The 20,080-nt window shown below is 48.4% G+C and overlaps 7 non-coding genes across 7 annotated transcripts; all 7 read left to right on the forward strand.

Annotated features, from left to right (window-relative positions):
• The first annotated feature begins 792 nt into the window (after positions 1-792).
• On the forward strand, positions 793-864 carry TRNAE-CUC (transfer RNA glutamic acid (anticodon CUC)). Its single transcript has one exon. It is a non-coding gene; the product is annotated as a tRNA-Glu (tRNA).
• Positions 865-3,974: 3,110 nt separating this feature from the next.
• Positions 3,975-4,046, forward strand: TRNAE-CUC (transfer RNA glutamic acid (anticodon CUC)). Its single transcript has one exon. It is a non-coding gene; the product is annotated as a tRNA-Glu (tRNA).
• A 3,120-nt stretch (positions 4,047-7,166) lies between these two features.
• Positions 7,167-7,238, forward strand: TRNAE-CUC (transfer RNA glutamic acid (anticodon CUC)). Its single transcript has one exon. It is a non-coding gene; the product is annotated as a tRNA-Glu (tRNA).
• Positions 7,239-10,348: 3,110 nt separating this feature from the next.
• Positions 10,349-10,420, forward strand: TRNAE-CUC (transfer RNA glutamic acid (anticodon CUC)). Its single transcript has one exon. It is a non-coding gene; the product is annotated as a tRNA-Glu (tRNA).
• A 3,114-nt stretch (positions 10,421-13,534) lies between these two features.
• TRNAE-CUC (transfer RNA glutamic acid (anticodon CUC)) lies at positions 13,535-13,606 on the forward strand. The gene has a single exon. It is a non-coding gene; the product is annotated as a tRNA-Glu (tRNA).
• Positions 13,607-16,720: 3,114 nt separating this feature from the next.
• On the forward strand, positions 16,721-16,792 carry TRNAE-CUC (transfer RNA glutamic acid (anticodon CUC)). The gene has a single exon. It is a non-coding gene; the product is annotated as a tRNA-Glu (tRNA).
• Positions 16,793-19,896: 3,104 nt separating this feature from the next.
• Positions 19,897-19,968, forward strand: TRNAE-CUC (transfer RNA glutamic acid (anticodon CUC)). Its single transcript has one exon. It is a non-coding gene; the product is annotated as a tRNA-Glu (tRNA).
• The last annotated feature ends 112 nt before the right edge of the window (positions 19,969-20,080 follow it).

Genomic DNA, 20,080 nt, shown 5'->3' on the forward strand with positions numbered 1-20,080 from the left:
TTAAACTTCCTGCCTACTTCCTTGAAAAAGGAAAGGTGGAATCAAGGATTTTTCATGAGATAAAAAGGAAAGTACTGCATGATAAAAAAAATGCATTTAAGCTATTTTGTTTTCTCACACTAAGTAAATGAAATGTTGGGGCACACTCTGAAGGAGGAATTGTTTTAGAGGAAGGTGAAACCTTTTATCTTTAGATAAAGTGTAAAGTTGTATAATTTACAGACACACTGAGAAAGGAAAACAAGCAGTGACCCGGACGTGCCCACCCACTAATCTCATCAGAGCTTTTCTAGTTCCGAGGTTCTTCCATGACTATCGACAGCAGGTCATGTGTTACACTGCATTGTGGGACTCGTAGTTCTATACACAGCATTGTAAAAGAGGAGTGCAGGTCCCAGCACCTTAAGTAAAAGCCTGCACATGTAGAGCTGGAGATGCCTGCGTTGACCTGGGAAAGCTAAGAGCTGCCCTCCTATCGGGGCTCTGAGAAGAAGCACTGATCGTCCCTTTAATTGTACTTCTGAATTTTCCTGCTAGTTAAGTGTGTAAGTGCTATTACTGCTGAAGGATGGGATGTCTTATGAGGGTGTGCTAGGTCTTGGAGAGCTGTAAAGTGTGAAGAGTTGTGAGTGCATTTGAGGTGCAGTCAATTTCTTTCTTCATGCTGTGCCTGAAAATGGTGTGTCCTTGCATGTCTGCTTTAATTTTCCTGTAATAGGAAATGGGATCCTGAGTAGCCTGCTGACCAGTTCTTGTTTCTATATTGGGTGGTGGTGGACGACCTGTCCCTGCTCCCTGGTGGTCTAGTGGTTAGGATTCAGCGCTCTCACCGCCGCGGCCCGGGTTCGATTCCCGGTCAGGGAACACGAAGTTCCTTACACTTTTTACTTCTACACTTACATTTCTTATAGGAAACCTTTCATTTTACACTTTTCATGGATTCAAACACATTAGGAAACCTTTCAATTACAAATGCTTCATTACCACTAGTTCTTCTTTAATTGACTTTTCTCACAATATCACACAGCTTTCTCACAGCTCTTTTTTTCACTCCAAATAACATCTGAAAGCACTCCATCTTGCTGTGATCAGCTGAGAGCTCCAGAGCTCCAGAGCTCTTGCTTGTCCACATAGTGACTGCAAGATGTCTCCAGGGGGCACATTTCCCTGCTGCACCAGGAATACCCTTTGTAAGTGTCAGCGCAGTGTGTATAAGATTGGGGTTGCCTCCTTTCTTAGAACCTGAATTTCACAGCTTTTCTCAATATTTTTACCAGCCTGGAATTAAACGTACAGACGAGGTGGTTCAAAAAACACAGCCAGGTGGCAGCCCTACTAAGGAGGAAGTCCTGCCCCAGGACAGCACAGACCAAACCTTCTGCCTTCTGGCTGGACTTAAAATGTCCCTTTAGCCCCTGCCCCATAAGGCCTCTGACGGCGGGCACCTGCCTCAGGTGACTTCGGTCAGAAGGCCACTCCTTACTTCAGGCGCCAGCTGTCCCTTCAGGAGCCTCAGGGGAGGATAGCCTTGGCCGTGCCACACGCTGACCTTGACGGCAAGCGCTCGCATGGATGTCACCTAGGGGTCACCAGGGGTCGCAAGGGGCAAGCCAGATGTCGCAGAGGGCCCCTCCCCCATATGGCCTCTGACAGCGGGCCCCTACCTCAGTTGGCGCCAGTCAGAACGCCACTCCTTCTTTAAGGTGGCAGCTGTCCCTTCAGGAGACCTCAGATAGGATAGCCTGGGCCGAGCCACACACTGACCTTGCTGACCTCGACAGTAGGCACTTACATGGATGTCATTTAGGGTTCTCCAGGGGTTGCATGGGGCAAGCCAGGAGTTGCAGCGGGTCCCTGCCCCATAAGGCCTCTGACAGTGGGCCCCTGCCTCAGGTGACTTCAGTCAGAAGGCCACTCCTTCATTAAGGGAGCAGCTGTCTCTCCCGGAGTCCTCAAATAGGATAGCCTTGGCCACATCACACTGACCTCAACGGCATGACAATTTCATGGCGATGCAAAACTGCCACTCAGGGCCGGGTTTAGGGAGGTGCGAGCAGTGCGGCCGCACCGGGTGCTGACCAGGATTGGAGTTGCTGACCTCGGGGGGCGCTGTGTTTAGCAATAACTTACGAAACTTGCGATTTAAAAGCTCATGCTGGAAAGTTCCTTGTGTGTCCAAACTACAGAAAGCAAATAAAATGCCAAGATACCTCTTGTGATTACCGTTCCTGCTAGGGAGAGAGTTGGTGGTTTTGTCCAGAGGCAGCTTTGACTAGATATAAAATAGCGTAGAGGGTTCATGTGCCTGACGCAAAGAACAGAACCATATCTAATGTGGAGAGCTGTCTGGATAGTCAAGCAGCTATCCAGCTCTTTAAAACAAATCTAATCTATGTGAGAGGGGCTATGGATAGATGAGGGGCACATTTGGCAGGTGGCAGTGAGTGAATCCGAGTAGGTGGTGATGGAGTGAAGGGGGTTGGGGGGTGCCAAAAAAGACTGTCTTCCAGCCACCAGGGCTACAGCCGGCCCTGCTGCTAGCAGGCAAAAATCTGGGCTCTCTCTGGCAGGAAGATTAATGAGAAGAGTTGTGTTGCCATTTTGATTGTTGCCTGAAATCTGTAAAGGGAAGGAACTCTGCAGCAGGTTGTATTAAATGTTAAGTTGAGACTAAGCAGAGCGCCCCCCCCCCTGAGGTGGGTGCCCCCGTGCATGTGAGCGAGCAGTGCGAGTGCAACAGTTGCAGCATCCTTTAGCCAGCTCTGCCCCCCGTGTGGGTGGGAAGGAAGTGAGAAATGGAAAAACTCAGACGCTTGGCACAGAGAGGGCGGGTTTGACAGAAGAAGGAGCTGCTCAGCACACACAAAAATATCTCTTCCTACTTAGTATAGTGGAGAGTGGCCCTGCCTGGGACCTGGGAGACTGGGGTTCAATTCCCCAACTGGGAAACTGCCTCTTCTTTTAAAGGCTTAAACCTACATTTTCAGAGCACCATCAATCAATATTTACTTCAAATACCGTTTACAATCTCACACTCATACTACAGAGTACGCCCATTTTTCTTTCATCCACACACCTCCTCCAAATCGAAACATTTATTCATGCCATCAAGTACCTTTCAAAATCTAGCACCCACAATTTGGACCTAAGACTCTTTTTCACAACCATTTCTCCCTTTTCATTTAAACTTCCTGCCTACTTCCTTGAAAAAGGAAAGGTGGAATCAAGGATTTTTCATGAGATAAAAAGGAAAGTACTGCATGATAAAAAAAATGCATTTAAGCTATTTTGTTTTCTCACACTAAGTAAATGAAATGTTGGGGCACACTCTGAAGGAGGAATTGTTTTATAGGAAGGTGAAACCTTTTATCTTTAGATAAAGTGTAAAGTTGTATAATTTACAGACACACTGAGAAAGGAAAACAAGCAGTGACCCGGACGTGCCCACCCACTAATCTCATCAGAGCTTTTCTAGTTCCGAGGTTCTTCCATGACTATCGACAGCAGGTCATGTGTTACACTGCATTGTGGGACTCGTAGTTCTATACACAGCATTGTAAAAGAGGAGTGCAGGTCCCAGCACCTTAAGTAAAAGCCTGCTCATGTAGAGCTGGAGATGCCTGCGTTGACCTGGGAAAGCTAAGAGCTGCCCTCCTATCGGGGCTCTGAGAAGAAGCACTGATCGTCCCTTTAATTGTACTTCTGAATTTTCCTGCTAGTTAAGTGTGTAAGTGCTATTACTGCTGAAGGATGGGATGTCTTATGAGGGTGTGCTAGGTCGTGGAGAGCTGTAAAGTGTGAAGAGTTGTGAGTGCATTTGAGGTGCAGTCAATTTCTTTCTTCATGCTGTGCCTGAAAATGGTGTGTCCTTGCATGTCTGCTTTAATTTTCCTGTAATAGGAAATGGGATCCTGAGTAGCCTGCTGACCAGTTCTTGTTTCTATATTGGGTGGTGGTGGACGACCTGTGCCTGCTCCCTGGTGGTCTAGTGGTTAGGATTCGGCGCTCTCACCGCCGCGGCCCGGGTTCTATTCCCGGTCAGGGAACGCGAAGTTCCTTACACTTTTTACTTCTACACTTACATTTCTTATAGGAAACCTTTCATTTTACACTTTTCATGGATTCAAACACATTAGGAAACCTTTCAATTACAAATGCTTCATTACCACTAGTTCTTCTTTAATTGACTTTTCTCACAATATCACACAGCTTTCTCACAGCTCTTTTTTTCACTCCAAATAACATCTGAAAGCACTCCATCTTGCTGTGATCAGCTGAGAGCTCCAGAGCTCCAGAGCTCTTGCTTGTCCACATAGTGACTGCAAGATGTCTCCAGGGGGCACATTTCCCTGCTGCACCAGGAATACCCTTTGTAAGTGTCAGCGCAGTGTGTATAAGATTGGGGTTGCCTCCTTTCTTAGAACCTGAATTTCACAGCTTTTCTCAATATTTTTACCAGCCTGGAATTAAACGTACAGACGAGGTAGTTCAAAAAACACAGCCAGGTGGCAGCCCTACTAAGGAGGAAGTCCTGCCCCAGGACAGCACAGACCAAACCTTCTGCCTTCTGGCTGGACTTAAAATGTCCCTTTAGCCCCTGCCCCATAAGGCCTCTGACGGCGGGCACCTGCCTCAGGTGACTTCGGTCAGAAGGCCACTCCTTACTTCAGGCGCCAGCTGTCCCTTCAGGAGCCTCAGGGGAGGATAGCCTTGGCCGTGCCACACGCTGACCTTGACGGCAAGCGCTCGCATGGATGTCACCTAGGGGTCACCAGGGGTCGCAAGGGGCAAGCCAGATGTCGCAGCGGGCCCCTCCCCCATATGGCCTCTGACAGCGGGCCCCTACCTCAGTTGGCGCCAGTCAGAACGCCACTCCTTCTTTAAGGTGGCAGCTGTCCCTTCAGGAGACCTCAGATAGGATAGCCTGGGCCGAGCCACACACTGACCTTGCTGACCTCGACAGTAGGCACTTACATGGATGTCATTTAGGGTTCTCCAGGGGTTGCATGGGGCAAGCCAGGAGTTGCAGCGGGTCCCTGCCCCATAAGGCCTCTGACAGTGGGCCCCTGCCTCAGGTGACTTCAGTCAGAAGGCCACTCCTTCATTAAGGGAGCAGCTGTCTCTCCCGGAGTCCTCAAATAGGAAAGCCTTGGCCACATCACACACTGACCTCAACGGCATGACAATTTCATGGCGATGCAAAACTGCCACTCAGGGCCGGGTTTAGGGAGGTGCGAGCAGTGCGGCCGCACCGGGTGCTGACCAGGATTGGAGTTGCTGACCTCGGGGGGCGCTGTGTTTAGCAATAACTTACGAAACTTGCGATTTAAAAGCTCATGCTGGAAAGTTCCTTGTGTGTCCAAACTACAGAAAGCAAATAAAATGCCAAGATACCTCTTGTGATTACCGTTCCTGCTAGGGAGAGAGTTGGTGGTTTTGTCCAGAGGCACCTTTGACTAGATATAAAATAGCGTAGAGGGTTCATGTGCCTGACGCAAAGAACAGAACCATATCTAATGTGGAGAGCTGTCTGGATAGTCAAGCAGCTATCCAGCTCTTTAAAACAAATCTAATCTATGTGAGAGGGGCTATGGATAGATGAGGGGCACATTTGGCAGGTGGCAGTGAGTGAATCCGAGTAGGTGGTGATGGAGTGAAGGGGGTTGGGGGGGTGCCAAAAAAGACTGTCTTCCAGCCACCAGGGCTACAGCCGGCCCTGCTGCTAGCAGGCAAAAATCTGGGCTCTCTCTGGCAGGAAGATTAATGAGAAGAGTTGTGTTGCCATTTTGATTGTTGCCTGAAATCTGTAAAGGGAAGGAACTCTGCAGCAGGTTGTATTAAATGTTAAGTTGAGACTAAGCAGAGCGCCCCCCCCCCCCCCCCTGAGGTGGGTGCCCCCGTGCATGTGAGCGAGCAGTGCGAGTGCAACAGTTGCAGCATCCTTAAGCCAGCTCTGCCCCCCCGTGTGGGTGGGAAGGAAGTGAGAAATGGAAAAACTCAGACGCTTGGCACAGAGACGGCGGGTTGGACAGAAGAAGGAGCTGCTCAGCACGCACAAAAATATCTCTTCCTACTTAGTATAGTGGAGAGTGTCCCTGCCTGGGACCTGGGAGCCTGGGGTTCAATTCCCCAACTGGGAAACTGCCTCTTCTTTTAAAGGCTTAAACCTACATTTTCAGAGCACCAGCAATCAATATTTACTTCAAATACCGTTTACAATCTCACACTCATACTACAGAGTACGCCCATTTTTCTTTCATCCACACACCTCCTCCAAATCGAAACATTTATTCATGCCATCAAGTACCTTTCAAAATCTAGCACCCACAATTTGGACCTAAGACTCTTTTTCACAACCATTTCTCCCTTTTCATTTAAACTTCCTGCCTACTTCCTTGAAAAAGGAAAGGTGGAATCAAGGATTTTTCATGAGATAAAAAGGAAAGTACTGCATGATAAAAAAAATGCATTTAAGCTATTTTGTTTTCTCACACTAAGTAAATGAAATGTTGGGGCACACTCTGAAGGAGGAATTGTTTTAGAGGAAGGTGAAACCTTTTATCTTTAGATAAAGTGTAAAGTTGTATAATTTACAGACACACTGAGAAAGGAAAACAAGCAGTGACCCGGACGTGCCCACCCACTAATCTCATCAGAGCTTTTCTAGTTCCGAGGTTCTTCCATGACTATCGACAGCAGGTCATGTGTTACACTGCATTGTGGGACTCGTAGTTCTATACACAGCATTGTAAAAGAGGAGTGCAGGTCCCAGCACCTTAAGTAAAAGCCTGCACATGTAGAGCTGGAGATGCCTGCGTTGACCTGGGAAAGCTAAGAGCTGCCCTCCTATCGGGGCTCTGAGAAGAAGCACTGATCGTCCCTTTAATTGTACTTCTGAATTTTCCTGCTAGTTAAGTGTGTAAGTGCTATTACTGCTGAAGGATGGGATGTCTTATGAGGGTGTGCTAGGTCTTGGAGAGCTGTAAAGTGTGAAGAGTTGTGAGTGCATTTGAGGTGCAGTCAATTTCTTTCTTCATGCTGTGCCTGAAAATGGTGTGTCCTTGCATGTCTGCTTTAATTTTCCTGTAATAGGAAATGGGATCCTGAGTAGCCTGCTGACCAGTTCTTGTTTCTATATTGGGTGGTGGTGGACGACCTGTCCCTGCTCCCTGGTGGTCTAGTGGTTAGGATTCAGCGCTCTCACCGCCGCGGCCCGGGTTCGATTCCCGGTCAGGGAACACGAAGTTCCTTACACTTTTTACTTCTACACTTACATTTCTTATAGGAAACCTTTCATTTTACACTTTTCATGGATTCAAACACATTAGGAAACCTTTCAATTACAAATGCTTCATTACCACTAGTTCTTCTTTAATTGACTTTTCTCACAATATCACACAGCTTTCTCACAGCTCTTTTTTTCACTCCAAATAACATCTGAAAGCACTCCATCTTGCTGTGATCAGCTGAGAGCTCCAGAGCTCCAGAGCTCTTGCTTGTCCACATAGTGACTGCAAGATGTCTCCAGGGGGCACATTTCCCTGCTGCACCAGGAATACCCTTTGTAAGTGTCAGCGCAGTGTGTATAAGATTGGGGTTGCCTCCTTTCTTAGAACCTGAATTTCACAGCTTTTCTCAATATTTTTACCAGCCTGGAATTAAACGTACAGACGAGGTGGTTCAAAAAACACAGCCAGGTGGCAGCCCTACTAAGGAGGAAGTCCTGCCCCAGGACAGCACAGACCAAACCTTCTGCCTTCTGGCTGGACTTAAAATGTCCCTTTAGCCCCTGCCCCATAAGGCCTCTGACGGCGGGCACCTGCCTCAGGTGACTTCGGTCAGAAGGCCACTCCTTACTTCAGGCGCCAGCTGTCCCTTCAGGAGCCTCAGGGGAGGATAGCCTTGGCCGTGCCACACGCTGACCTTGACGGCAAGCGCTCGCATGGATGTCACCTAGGGGTCACCAGGGGTCGCAAGGGGCAAGCCAGATGTCGCAGAGGGCCCCTCCCCCATATGGCCTCTGACAGCGGGCCCCTACCTCAGTTGGCGCCAGTCAGAACGCCACTCCTTCTTTAAGGTGGCAGCTGTCCCTTCAGGAGACCTCAGATAGGATAGCCTGGGCCGAGCCACACACTGACCTTGCTGACCTCGACAGTAGGCACTTACATGGATGTCATTTAGGGTTCTCCAGGGGTTGCATGGGGCAAGCCAGGAGTTGCAGCGGGTCCCTGCCCCATAAGGCCTCTGACAGTGGGCCCCTGCCTCAGGTGACTTCAGTCAGAAGGCCACTCCTTCATTAAGGGAGCAGCTGTCTCTCCCGGAGTCCTCAAATAGGATAGCCTTGGCCACATCACACTGACCTCAACGGCATGACAATTTCATGGCGATGCAAAACTGCCACTCAGGGCCGGGTTTAGGGAGGTGCGAGCAGTGCGGCCGCACCGGGTGCTGACCAGGATTGGAGTTGCTGACCTCGGGGGGCGCTGTGTTTAGCAATAACTTACGAAACTTGCGATTTAAAAGCTCATGCTGGAAAGTTCCTTGTGTGTCCAAACTACAGAAAGCAAATAAAATGCCAAGATACCTCTTGTGATTACCGTTCCTGCTAGGGAGAGAGTTGGTGGTTTTGTCCAGAGGCAGCTTTGACTAGATATAAAATAGCGTAGAGGGTTCATGTGCCTGACGCAAAGAACAGAACCATATCTAATGTGGAGAGCTGTCTGGATAGTCAAGCAGCTATCCAGCTCTTTAAAACAAATCTAATCTATGTGAGAGGGGCTATGGATAGATGAGGGGCACATTTGGCAGGTGGCAGTGAGTGAATCCGAGTAGGTGGTGATGGAGTGAAGGGGGTTGGGGGGTGCCAAAAAAGACTGTCTTCCAGCCACCAGGGCTACAGCCGGCCCTGCTGCTAGCAGGCAAAAATCTGGGCTCTCTCTGGCAGGAAGATTAATGAGAAGAGTTGTGTTGCCATTTTGATTGTTGCCTGAAATCTGTAAAGGGAAGGAACTCTGCAGCAGGTTGTATTAAATGTTAAGTTGAGACTAAGCAGAGCGCCCCCCCCCCTGAGGTGGGTGCCCCCGTGCATGTGAGCGAGCAGTGCGAGTGCAACAGTTGCAGCATCCTTTAGCCAGCTCTGCCCCCCGTGTGGGTGGGAAGGAAGTGAGAAATGGAAAAACTCAGACGCTTGGCACAGAGAGGGCGGGTTTGACAGAAGAAGGAGCTGCTCAGCACACACAAAAATATCTCTTCCTACTTAGTATAGTGGAGAGTGGCCCTGCCTGGGACCTGGGAGACTGGGGTTCAATTCCCCAACTGGGAAACTGCCTCTTCTTTTAAAGGCTTAAACCTACATTTTCAGAGCACCATCAATCAATATTTACTTCAAATACCGTTTACAATCTCACACTCATACTACAGAGTACGCCCATTTTTCTTTCATCCACACACCTCCTCCAAATCGAAACATTTATTCATGCCATCAAGTACCTTTCAAAATCTAGCACCCACAATTTGGACCTAAGACTCTTTTTCACAACCATTTCTCCCTTTTCATTTAAACTTCCTGCCTACTTCCTTGAAAAAGGAAAGGTGGAATCAAGGATTTTTCATGAGATAAAAAGGAAAGTACTGCATGATAAAAAAAATGCATTTAAGCTATTTTGTTTTCTCACACTAAGTAAATGAAATGTTGGGGCACACTCTGAAGGAGGAATTGTTTTATAGGAAGGTGAAACCTTTTATCTTTAGATAAAGTGTAAAGTTGTATAATTTACAGACACACTGAGAAAGGAAAACAAGCAGTGACCCGGACGTGCCCACCCACTAATCTCATCAGAGCTTTTCTAGTTCCGAGGTTCTTCCATGACTATCGACAGCAGGTCATGTGTTACACTGCATTGTGGGACTCGTAGTTCTATACACAGCATTGTAAAAGAGGAGTGCAGGTCCCAGCACCTTAAGTAAAAGCCTGCTCATGTAGAGCTGGAGATGCCTGCGTTGACCTGGGAAAGCTAAGAGCTGCCCTCCTATCGGGGCTCTGAGAAGAAGCACTGATCGTCCCTTTAATTGTACTTCTGAATTTTCCTGCTAGTTAAGTGTGTAAGTGCTATTACTGCTGAAGGATGGGATGTCTTATGAGGGTGTGCTAGGTCGTGGAGAGCTGTAAAGTGTGAAGAGTTGTGAGTGCATTTGAGGTGCAGTCAATTTCTTTCTTCATGCTGTGCCTGAAAATGGTGTGTCCTTGCATGTCTGCTTTAATTTTCCTGTAATAGGAAATGGGATCCTGAGTAGCCTGCTGACCAGTTCTTGTTTCTATATTGGGTGGTGGTGGACGACCTGTGCCTGCTCCCTGGTGGTCTAGTGGTTAGGATTCGGCGCTCTCACCGCCGCGGCCCGGGTTCTATTCCCGGTCAGGGAACGCGAAGTTCCTTACACTTTTTACTTCTACACTTACATTTCTTATAGGAAACCTTTCATTTTACACTTTTCATGGATTCAAACACATTAGGAAACCTTTCAATTACAAATGCTTCATTACCACTAGTTCTTCTTTAATTGACTTTTCTCACAATATCACACAGCTTTCTCACAGCTCTTTTTTTCACTCCAAATAACATCTGAAAGCACTCCATCTTGCTGTGATCAGCTGAGAGCTCCAGAGCTCCAGAGCTCTTGCTTGTCCACATAGTGACTGCAAGATGTCTCCAGGGGGCACATTTCCCTGCTGCACCAGGAATACCCTTTGTAAGTGTCAGCGCAGTGTGTATAAGATTGGGGTTGCCTCCTTTCTTAGAACCTGAATTTCACAGCTTTTCTCAATATTTTTACCAGCCTGGAATTAAACGTACAGACGAGGTAGTTCAAAAAACACAGCCAGGTGGCAGCCCTACTAAGGAGGAAGTCCTGCCCCAGGACAGCACAGACCAAACCTTCTGCCTTCTGGCTGGACTTAAAATGTCCCTTTAGCCCCTGCCCCATAAGGCCTCTGACGGCGGGCACCTGCCTCAGGTGACTTCGGTCAGAAGGCCACTCCTTACTTCAGGCGCCAGCTGTCCCTTCAGGAGCCTCAGGGGAGGATAGCCTTGGCCGTGCCACACGCTGACCTTGACGGCAAGCGCTCGCATGGATGTCACCTAGGGGTCACCAGGGGTCGCAAGGGGCAAGCCAGATGTCGCAGCGGGCCCCTCCCCCATATGGCCTCTGACAGCGGGCCCCTACCTCAGTTGGCGCCAGTCAGAACGCCACTCCTTCTTTAAGGTGGCAGCTGTCCCTTCAGGAGACCTCAGATAGGATAGCCTGGGCCGAGCCACACACTGACCTTGCTGACCTCGACAGTAGGCACTTACATGGATGTCATTTAGGGTTCTCCAGGGGTTGCATGGGGCAAGCCAGGAGTTGCAGCGGGTCCCTGCCCCATAAGGCCTCTGACAGTGGGCCCCTGCCTCAGGTGACTTCAGTCAGAAGGCCACTCCTTCATTAAGGGAGCAGCTGTCTCTCCCGGAGTCCTCAAATAGGAAAGCCTTGGCCACATCACACACTGACCTCAACGGCATGACAATTTCATGGCGATGCAAAACTGCCACTCAGGGCCGGGTTTAGGGAGGTGCGAGCAGTGCGGCCGCACCGGGTGCTGACCAGGATTGGAGTTGCTGACCTCGGGGGGCGCTGTGTTTAGCAATAACTTACGAAACTTGCGATTTAAAAGCTCATGCTGGAAAGTTCCTTGTGTGTCCAAACTACAGAAAGCAAATAAAATGCCAAGATACCTCTTGTGATTACCGTTCCTGCTAGGGAGAGAGTTGGTGGTTTTGTCCAGAGGCACCTTTGACTAGATATAAAATAGCGTAGAGGGTTCATGTGCCTGACGCAAAGAACAGAACCATATCTAATGTGGAGAGCTGTCTGGATAGTCAAGCAGCTATCCAGCTCTTTAAAACAAATCTAATCTATGTGAGAGGGGCTATGGATAGATGAGGGGCACATTTGGCAGGTGGCAGTGAGTGAATCCGAGTAGGTGGTGATGGAGTGAAGGGGGTTGGGGGGGTGCCAAAAAAGACTGTCTTCCAGCCACCAGGGCTACAGCCGGCCCTGCTGCTAGCAGGCAAAAATCTGGGCTCTCTCTGGCAGGAAGATTAATGAGAAGAGTTGTGTTGCCATTTTGATTGTTGCCTGAAATCTGTAAAGGGAAGGAACTCTGCAGCAGGTTGTATTAAATGTTAAGTTGAGACTAAGCAGAGCGCCCCCCCCCCCTGAGGTGGGTGCCCCCGTGCATGTGAGCGAGCAGTGCGAGTGCAACAGTTGCAGCATCCTTTAGCCAGCTCTGCCCCCCGTGTGGGTGGGAAGGAAGTGAGAAATGGAAAAACTCAGACGCTTGGCACAGAGAGGGCGGGTTTGACAGAAGAAGGAGCTGCTCAGCACACACAAAAATATCTCTTCCTACTTAGTATAGTGGAGAGTGTCCCTGCCTGGGACCTGGGAGACTGGGGTTCAATTCCCCAACTGGGAAACTGCCTCTTCTTTTAAAGGCTTAAACCTACATTTTCAGAGCACCATCAATCAATATTTACTTCAAATACCGTTTACAATCTCACACTCATACTACAGAGTACGCCCATTTTTCTTTCATCCACACACCTCCTCCAAATCGAAACATTTATTCATGCCATCAAGTACCTTTCAAAATCTAGCACCCACAATTTGGACCTAAGACTCTTTTTCACAACCATTTCTCCCTTTTCATTTAAACTTCCTGCCTACTTCCTTGAAAAAGGAAAGGTGGAATCAAGGATTTTTCATGAGATAAAAAGGAAAGTACTGCATGATAAAAAAAATGCATTTAAGCTATTTTGTTTTCTCACACTAAGTAAATGAAATGTTGGGGCACACTCTGAAGGAGGAATTGTTTTATAGGAAGGTGAAACCTTTTATCTTTAGATAAAGTGTGAAGTTGTATAATTTACAGACACACTGAGAAAGGAAAACAAGCAGTGACCCGGATGTGCCCACCCACTAATCTCATCAGAGCTTTTCTAGTTCCGATGTTCTTCCATGACTATCGACAGCAGGTCATGTGTTACACTGCATTGTGGGACTCGTAGTTCTATACACAGCATTGTAAAAGAGGAGTGCAGGTCCCAGCACCTTAAGTAAAAGCCTGCACATGTAGAGCTGGAGATGCCTGCGTTGACCTGGGAAAGCTAAGAGCTGCCCTCCTATCGGGGCTCTGAGAAGAAGCACTGATCGTCCCTTTAATTGTACTTCTGAATTTTCCTGCTAGTTAAGTGTGTAAGTGCTATTACTGCTGAAGGATGGGATGTCTTATGAGGGTGTGCTAGGTCTTGGAGAGCTGTAAAGTGTGAAGAGTTGTGAGTGCATTTGAGGTGCAGTCAATTTCTTTCTTCATGCTGTGCCTGAAAATGGTGAGTCCTTGCATGTCTGCTTTAATTTTCCTGTAATAGGAAATGGGATCCTGAGTAGCCTGCTGACCAGTTCTTGTTTCTATATTGGGTGGTGGTGGACAACCTGTGCCTGCTCCCTGGTGGTCTAGTGGTTAGGATTCGGCGCTCTCACCGCCGCGTCCCGGGTTCGATTCCCGGTCAGGGAACGCGAAGTTCCTTACACTTTTTACTTCTACACTTACATTTCTTATAGGAAACCTTGCATTTTACACTTTTCATGGATTCAAACACATTAGGAAACCTTTCAATTACAAATGCTTCATTACCACTAGTTCTTCTTTAATTGACTTTTCTCACAATATCACACAGCTTTCTCACAGCTCTTTTTTTCACTCCAAATAACATCTGAAAGCACTCCATCTTGCTGTGATCAGCTGAGAGCTCCAGAGCTCCAGAGCTCTTGCTTGTCCACATAGTGACTGCAAGATGTCTCCAGGGGGCACATTTCCCTGCTGCACCAGGAATACCCTTTGTAAGTGTCAGCGCAGTGTGTATAAGATTGGGGTTGCCTCCTTTCTTAGAACCTGAATTTCACAGCTTTTCTCAATATTTTTACCAGCCTGGAATTAAACGTACAGACGAGGTGGTTCAAAAAACACAGCCAGGTGGCAGCCCTACTAAAGAGGAAGTCCTGCCCCAGGACAGCACAGACCAAACCTTCTGCCTTCTGGCTGGACTTAAAATGTCCCTTTAGCCCCTGCCCCATAAGGCCTCTGACGGCGGGCACCTGCCTCAGGTGACTTCGGTCAGAAGGCCACTCCTTACTTCAGGCGCCAGCTGTCCCTTCAGGAGCCTCAGGGGAGGATAGCCTTGGCCGTGCCACACGCTGACCTTGACGGCAAGCGCTCGCATGGATGTCACCTAGGGGTCACCAGGGGTCGCAAGGGGCAAGCCAGATGTCGCAGCGGGCCCCTCCCCCATATGGCCTCTGACAGCGGGCCCCTACCTCAGTTGGCGCCAGTCAGAACGCCACTCCTTCTTTAAGGTGGCAGCTGTCCCTTCAGGAGACCTCAGATAGGATAGCCTGGGCCGAGCCACACACTGACCTTGCTGACCTCGACAGTAGGCACTTACATGGATGTCATTTAGGGTTCTCCAGGGGTTGCATGGGGCAAGCCAGGAGTTGCAGCGGGTCCCTGCCCCATAAGGCCTCTGACAGTGGGCCCCTGCCTCAGGTGACTTCAGTCAGAAGGCCACTCCTTCATTAAGGGAGCAGCTGTCTCTCCCGGAGTCCTCAAATAGGAAAGCCTTGGCCACATCACACACTGACCTCAACGGCATGACAATTTCATGGCGATGCAAAACTGCCACTCAGGGCCGGGTTTAGGGAGGTGCGAGCAGTGCGGCCGCACCGGGTGCTGACCAGGATTGGAGTTGCTGACCTCGGGGGGCGCTGTGTTTAGCAATAACTTACGAAACTTGCGATTTAAAAGCTCATGCTGGAAAGTTCCTTGTGTGTCCAAACTACAGAAAGCAAATAAAATGCCAAGATACCTCTTGTGATTACCGTTCCTGCTAGGGAGAGAGTTGGTGGTTTTGTCCAGAGGCACCTTTGACTAGATATAAAATAGCGTAGAGGGTTCATGTGCCTGACGCAAAGAACAGAACCATATCTAATGTGGAGAGCTGTCTGGATAGTCAAGCAGCTATCCAGCTCTTTAAAACAAATCTAATCTATGTGAGAGGGGCTATGGATAGATGAGGGGCACATTTGGCAGGTGGCAGTGAGTGAATCCGAGTAGGTGGTGATGGAGTGAAGGGGGTTGGGGGGGTGCCAAAAAAGACTGTCTTCCAGCCACCAGGGCTACAGCCGGCCCTGCTGCTAGCAGGCAAAAATCTGGGCTCTCTCTGGCAGGAAGATTAATGAGAAGAGTTGTGTTGCCATTTTGATTGTTGCCTGAAATCTGTAAAGGGAAGGAACTCTGCAGCAGGTTGTATTAAATGTTAAGTTGAGACTAAGCAGAGCGCCCCCCCCCCCTGAGGTGGGTGCCCCCGTGCATGTGAGCGAGCAGTGCGAGTGCAACAGTTGCAGCATCCTTTAGCCAGCTCTGCCCCCCGTGTGGGTGGGAAGGAAGTGAGAAATGGAAAAACTCAGACGCTTGGCACAGAGAGGGCGGGTTTGACAGAAGAAGGAGCTGCTCAGCACACACAAAAATATCTCTTCCTACTTAGTATAGTGGAGAGTGGCCCTGCCTGGGACCTGGGAGACTGGGGTTCAATTCCCCAACTGGGAAACTGCCTCTTCTTTTAAAGGCTTAAACCTACATTTTCAGAGCACCATCAATCAATATTTACTTCAAATACCGTTTACAATCTCACACTCATACTACAGAGTACGCCCATTTTTCTTTCATCCACACACCTCCTCCAAATCGAAACATTTATTCATGCCATCAAGTACCTTTCAAAATCTAGCACCCACAATTTGGACCTAAGACTCTTTTTCACAACCATTTCTCCCTTTTCATTTAAACTTCCTGCCTACTTCCTTGAAAAAGGAAAGGTGGAATCAAGGATTTTTCATGAGATAAAAAGGAAAGTACTGCATGATAAAAAAAATGCATTTAAGCTATTTTGTTTTCTCACACTAAGTAAATGAAATGTTGGGGCACACTCTGAAGGAGGAATTGTTTTATAGGAAGGTGAAACCTTTTATCTTTAGATAAAGTGTGAAGTTGTATAATTTACAGACACACTGAGAAAGGAAAACAAGCAGTGACCCGGATGTGCCCACCCACTAATCTCATCAGAGCTTTTCTAGTTCCGAGGTTCTTCCATGACTATCGACAGCAGGTCATGTGTTACACTGCATTGTGGGACTCGTAGTTCTATACACAGCATTGTAAAAGAGGAGTGCAGGTCCCAGCACCTTAAGTAAAAGCCTGCACATGTAGAGCTGGAGATGCCTGCGTTGACCTGGGAAAGCTAAGAGCTGCCCTCCTATCGGGGCTCTGAGAAGAAGCACTGATCGTCCCTTTAATTGTACTTCTGAATTTTCCTGCTAGTTAAGTGTGTAAGTGCTATTACTGCTGAAGGATGGGATGTCTTATGAGGGTGTGCTAGGTCTTGGAGAGCTGTAAAGTGTGAAGAGTTGTGAGTGCATTTGAGGTGCAGTCAATTTCTTTCTTCATGCTGTGCCTGAAAATGGTGTGTCCTTGCATGTCTGCTTTAATTTTCCTGTAATAGGAAATGGGATCCTGAGTAGCCTGCTGACCAGTTCTTGTTTCTATATTGGGTGGTGGTGGACGACCTGTGCCTGCTCCCTGGTGGTCTAGTGGTTAGGATTCGGCGCTCTCACCGCCGCGGCCCGGGTTCGATTCCCGGTCAGGGAACTCGAAGTTCCTTACACTTTTTACTTCTACACTTACATTTCTTATAGGAAACCTTTCATTTTACACTTTTCATGGATTCAAACACATTAGGAAACCTTTCAATTACAAATGCTTCATTACCACTAGTTCTTCTTTAATTGACTTTTCTCACAATATCACACAGCTTTCTCACAGCTCTTTTTTTCACTCCAAATAACATCTGAAAGCACTCCATCTTGCTGTGATCAGCTGAGAGCTCCAGAGCTCTTGCTTGTCCACATAGTGACTGCAAGATGTCTCCAGGGGGCACATTTCCCTGCTGCACCAGGAATACCCTTTGTAAGTGTCAGCGCAGTGTGTATAAGATTGGGGTTGCCTCCTTTCTTAGAACCTGAATTTCACAGCTTTTCTCAATATTTTTACCAGCCTGGAATTAAACGTACAGACGAGGTGGTTCAAAAAACACAGCCAGGTGGCAGCCCTACTAAGGAGGAAGTCCTGCCCCAGGACAGCACAGACCAAACCTTCTGCCTTCTGGCTGGACTTAAAATGTCCCTTTAGCCCCTGCCCCATAAGGCCTCTGACGGCGGGCACCTGCCTCAGGTGACTTCGGTCAGAAGGCCACTCCTTACTTCAGGCGCCAGCTGTCCCTTCAGGAGCCTCAGGGGAGGATAGCCTTGGCCGCGCCACACGCTAACCTTCACGGCAAGCGCTCGCATGGATGTCACCTAGGGGTCACCAGGGGTCGCAAGGGGCAAGCCAGATGTCGCAGCGGGCCCCTCCCCCATATGGCCTCTGACAGCGGGCCCCTACCTCAGTTGGCGCCAGTCAGAACGCCACTCCTTCTTTAAGGTGGCAGCTGTCCCTTCAGGAGACCTCAGATAGGATAGCCTGGGCGAGCCACACACTGACCTTGCTGACCTCGACAGTAGGCACTTACATGGATGTCATTTAGGGTTCTCCAGGGGTTGCATGGGGCAAGCCAGGAGTTGCAGCGGGTCCCTGCCCCATAAGGCCTCTGACAGTGGGCCCCTGCCTCAGGTGACTTCAGTCAGAAGGCCACTCCTTCATTAAGGGAGCAGCTGTCTCTCCCGGAGTCCTCAAATAGGATAGCCTTGGCCACGTCACACACTGACCTCAACGGCATGACAATTTCATGGCGATGCAAAACTGCCACTCAGGGCCGTGTTTAGGGATGTGCGAGCAGTGCGGCCGCACCGGGTGCTGACCAGGATTGGAGTTGCTGACCTCGGGGGGCGCTGTGTTTAGCAATAACTTACGAAACTTGCGATTTAAAAGCTCATGCTGGAAAGTTCCTTGTGTGTCCAAACTACAGAAAGCAAATAAAATGCCAAGATACCTCTTGTGATTACCGTTCCTGCTAGGGAGAGAGTTGGTGGTTTTGTCCAGAGGCAGCTTTGACTAGATATAAAATAGCGTAGAGGGTTCATGTGCCTGACGCAAAGAACAGAACCATATCTAATGTGGACAGCTGTCTGGATAGTCAAGCAGCTATCCAGCTCTTTAAAACAAATCTAATCTATGTGAGAGGGGCTATGGATAGATGAGGGGCACATTTGGCGGGTGGCAGTGAGTGAATCCGAGTAGGTGGTGATGGAGTGAAGGGGGTTGGGGGGTGCCAAAAAAGACTGTCTTCCAGCCACCAGGGCTACAGCCGGCCCTGCTGCTAGCAGGCAAAAATCTGAGCTCTCTCTGGCAGGAAGATTAATGAGAAGAGTTGTGTTGCCATTTTGATTGTTGCCTGAAATCTGTAAAGGGAAGGAACTCTGCAGCAGGTTGTATTAAATGTTAAGTTGAGACTAAGCAGAGCGCCCCCCCCCCTGAGGTGGGTGCCCCCGTGCATGTGAGCGAGCAGTGCGAGTGCAACAGTTGCAGCATCCTTAAGCCAGCTCTGCCCCCCCGTGTGGCTGGGAAGGAAGTGAGAAATGGAAAAACTCAGACGCTTGGCACAGAGAGGGCGGGTTTGACAGAAGAAGGAGCTGCTCAGCACACACAAAAATATCTCTTCCTACTTAGTATAGTGGAGAGTGGCCCTGCCTGGGACCTGGGAGACTGGGGTTCAATTCCCCAACTGGGAAACTGCCTCTTCTTTTAAAGGCTTAAACCTACATTTTCAGAGCACCATCAATCAATATTTACTTCAAATACCGTTTACAATCTCACACTCATACTACAGAGTACGCCCATTTTTCTTTCATCCACACACCTCCTCCAAATCGAAACATTTATTCATGCCATCAAGTACCTTTCAAAATCTAGCACCCACAATTTGGACCTAAGACTCTTTTTCACAACCATTTCTCCCTTTTCATTTAAACTTCCTGCCTACTTCCTTGAAAAAGGAAAGGTGGAATCAAGGATTTTTCATGAGATAAAAAGGAAAGTACTGCATGATAAAAAAAATGCATTTAAGCTATTTTGTTTTCTCACACTAAGTAAATGAAATGTTGGGGCACACTCTGAAGGAGGAATTGTTTTATAGGAAGGTGAAACCTTTTATCTTTAGATAAAGTGTAAAGTTGTATAATTTACAGACACACTGAGAAAGGAAAACAAGCAGTGACCCGGACGTGCCCACCCACTAATCTCATCAGAGCTTTTCTAGTTCCGAGGTTCTTCCATGACTATCGACAGCAGGTCATGTGTTACACTGCATTGTGGGACTCGTAGTTCTATACACAGCATTGTAAAAGAGGAGTGCAGGTCCCAGCACCTTAAGTAAAAGCCTGCTCATGTAGAGCTGGAGATGCCTGCGTTGACCTGGGAAAGCTAAGAGCTGCCCTCCTATCGGGGCTCTGAGAAGAAGCACTGATCGTCCCTTTAATTGTACTTCTGAATTTTCCTGCTAGTTAAGTGTGTAAGTGCTATTACTGCTGAAGGATGGGATGTCTTATGAGGGTGTGCTAGGTCGTGGAGAGCTGTAAAGTGTGAAGAGTTGTGAGTGCATTTGAGGTGCAGTCAATTTCTTTCTTCATGCTGTGCCTGAAAATGGTGTGTCCTTGCATGTCTGCTTTAATTTTCCTGTAATAGGAAATGGGATCCTGAGTAGCCTGCTGACCAGTTCTTGTTTCTATATTGGGTGGTGGTGGACGACCTGTGCCTGCTCCCTGGTGGTCTAGTGGTTAGGATTCGGCGCTCTCACCGCCGCGGCCCGGGTTCTATTCCCGGTCAGGGAACGCGAAGTTCCTTACACTTTTTACTTCTACACTTACATTTCTTATAGGAAACCTTTCATTTTACACTTTTCATGGATTCAAACACATTAGGAAACCTTTCAATTACAAATGC

This window comes from Pleurodeles waltl, unplaced genomic scaffold (assembly GCF_031143425.1).
Source record: "Pleurodeles waltl isolate 20211129_DDA unplaced genomic scaffold, aPleWal1.hap1.20221129 scaffold_86, whole genome shotgun sequence".
In the NCBI taxonomy this organism is placed as follows: domain Eukaryota; kingdom Metazoa; phylum Chordata; class Amphibia; order Caudata; family Salamandridae; genus Pleurodeles; species Pleurodeles waltl.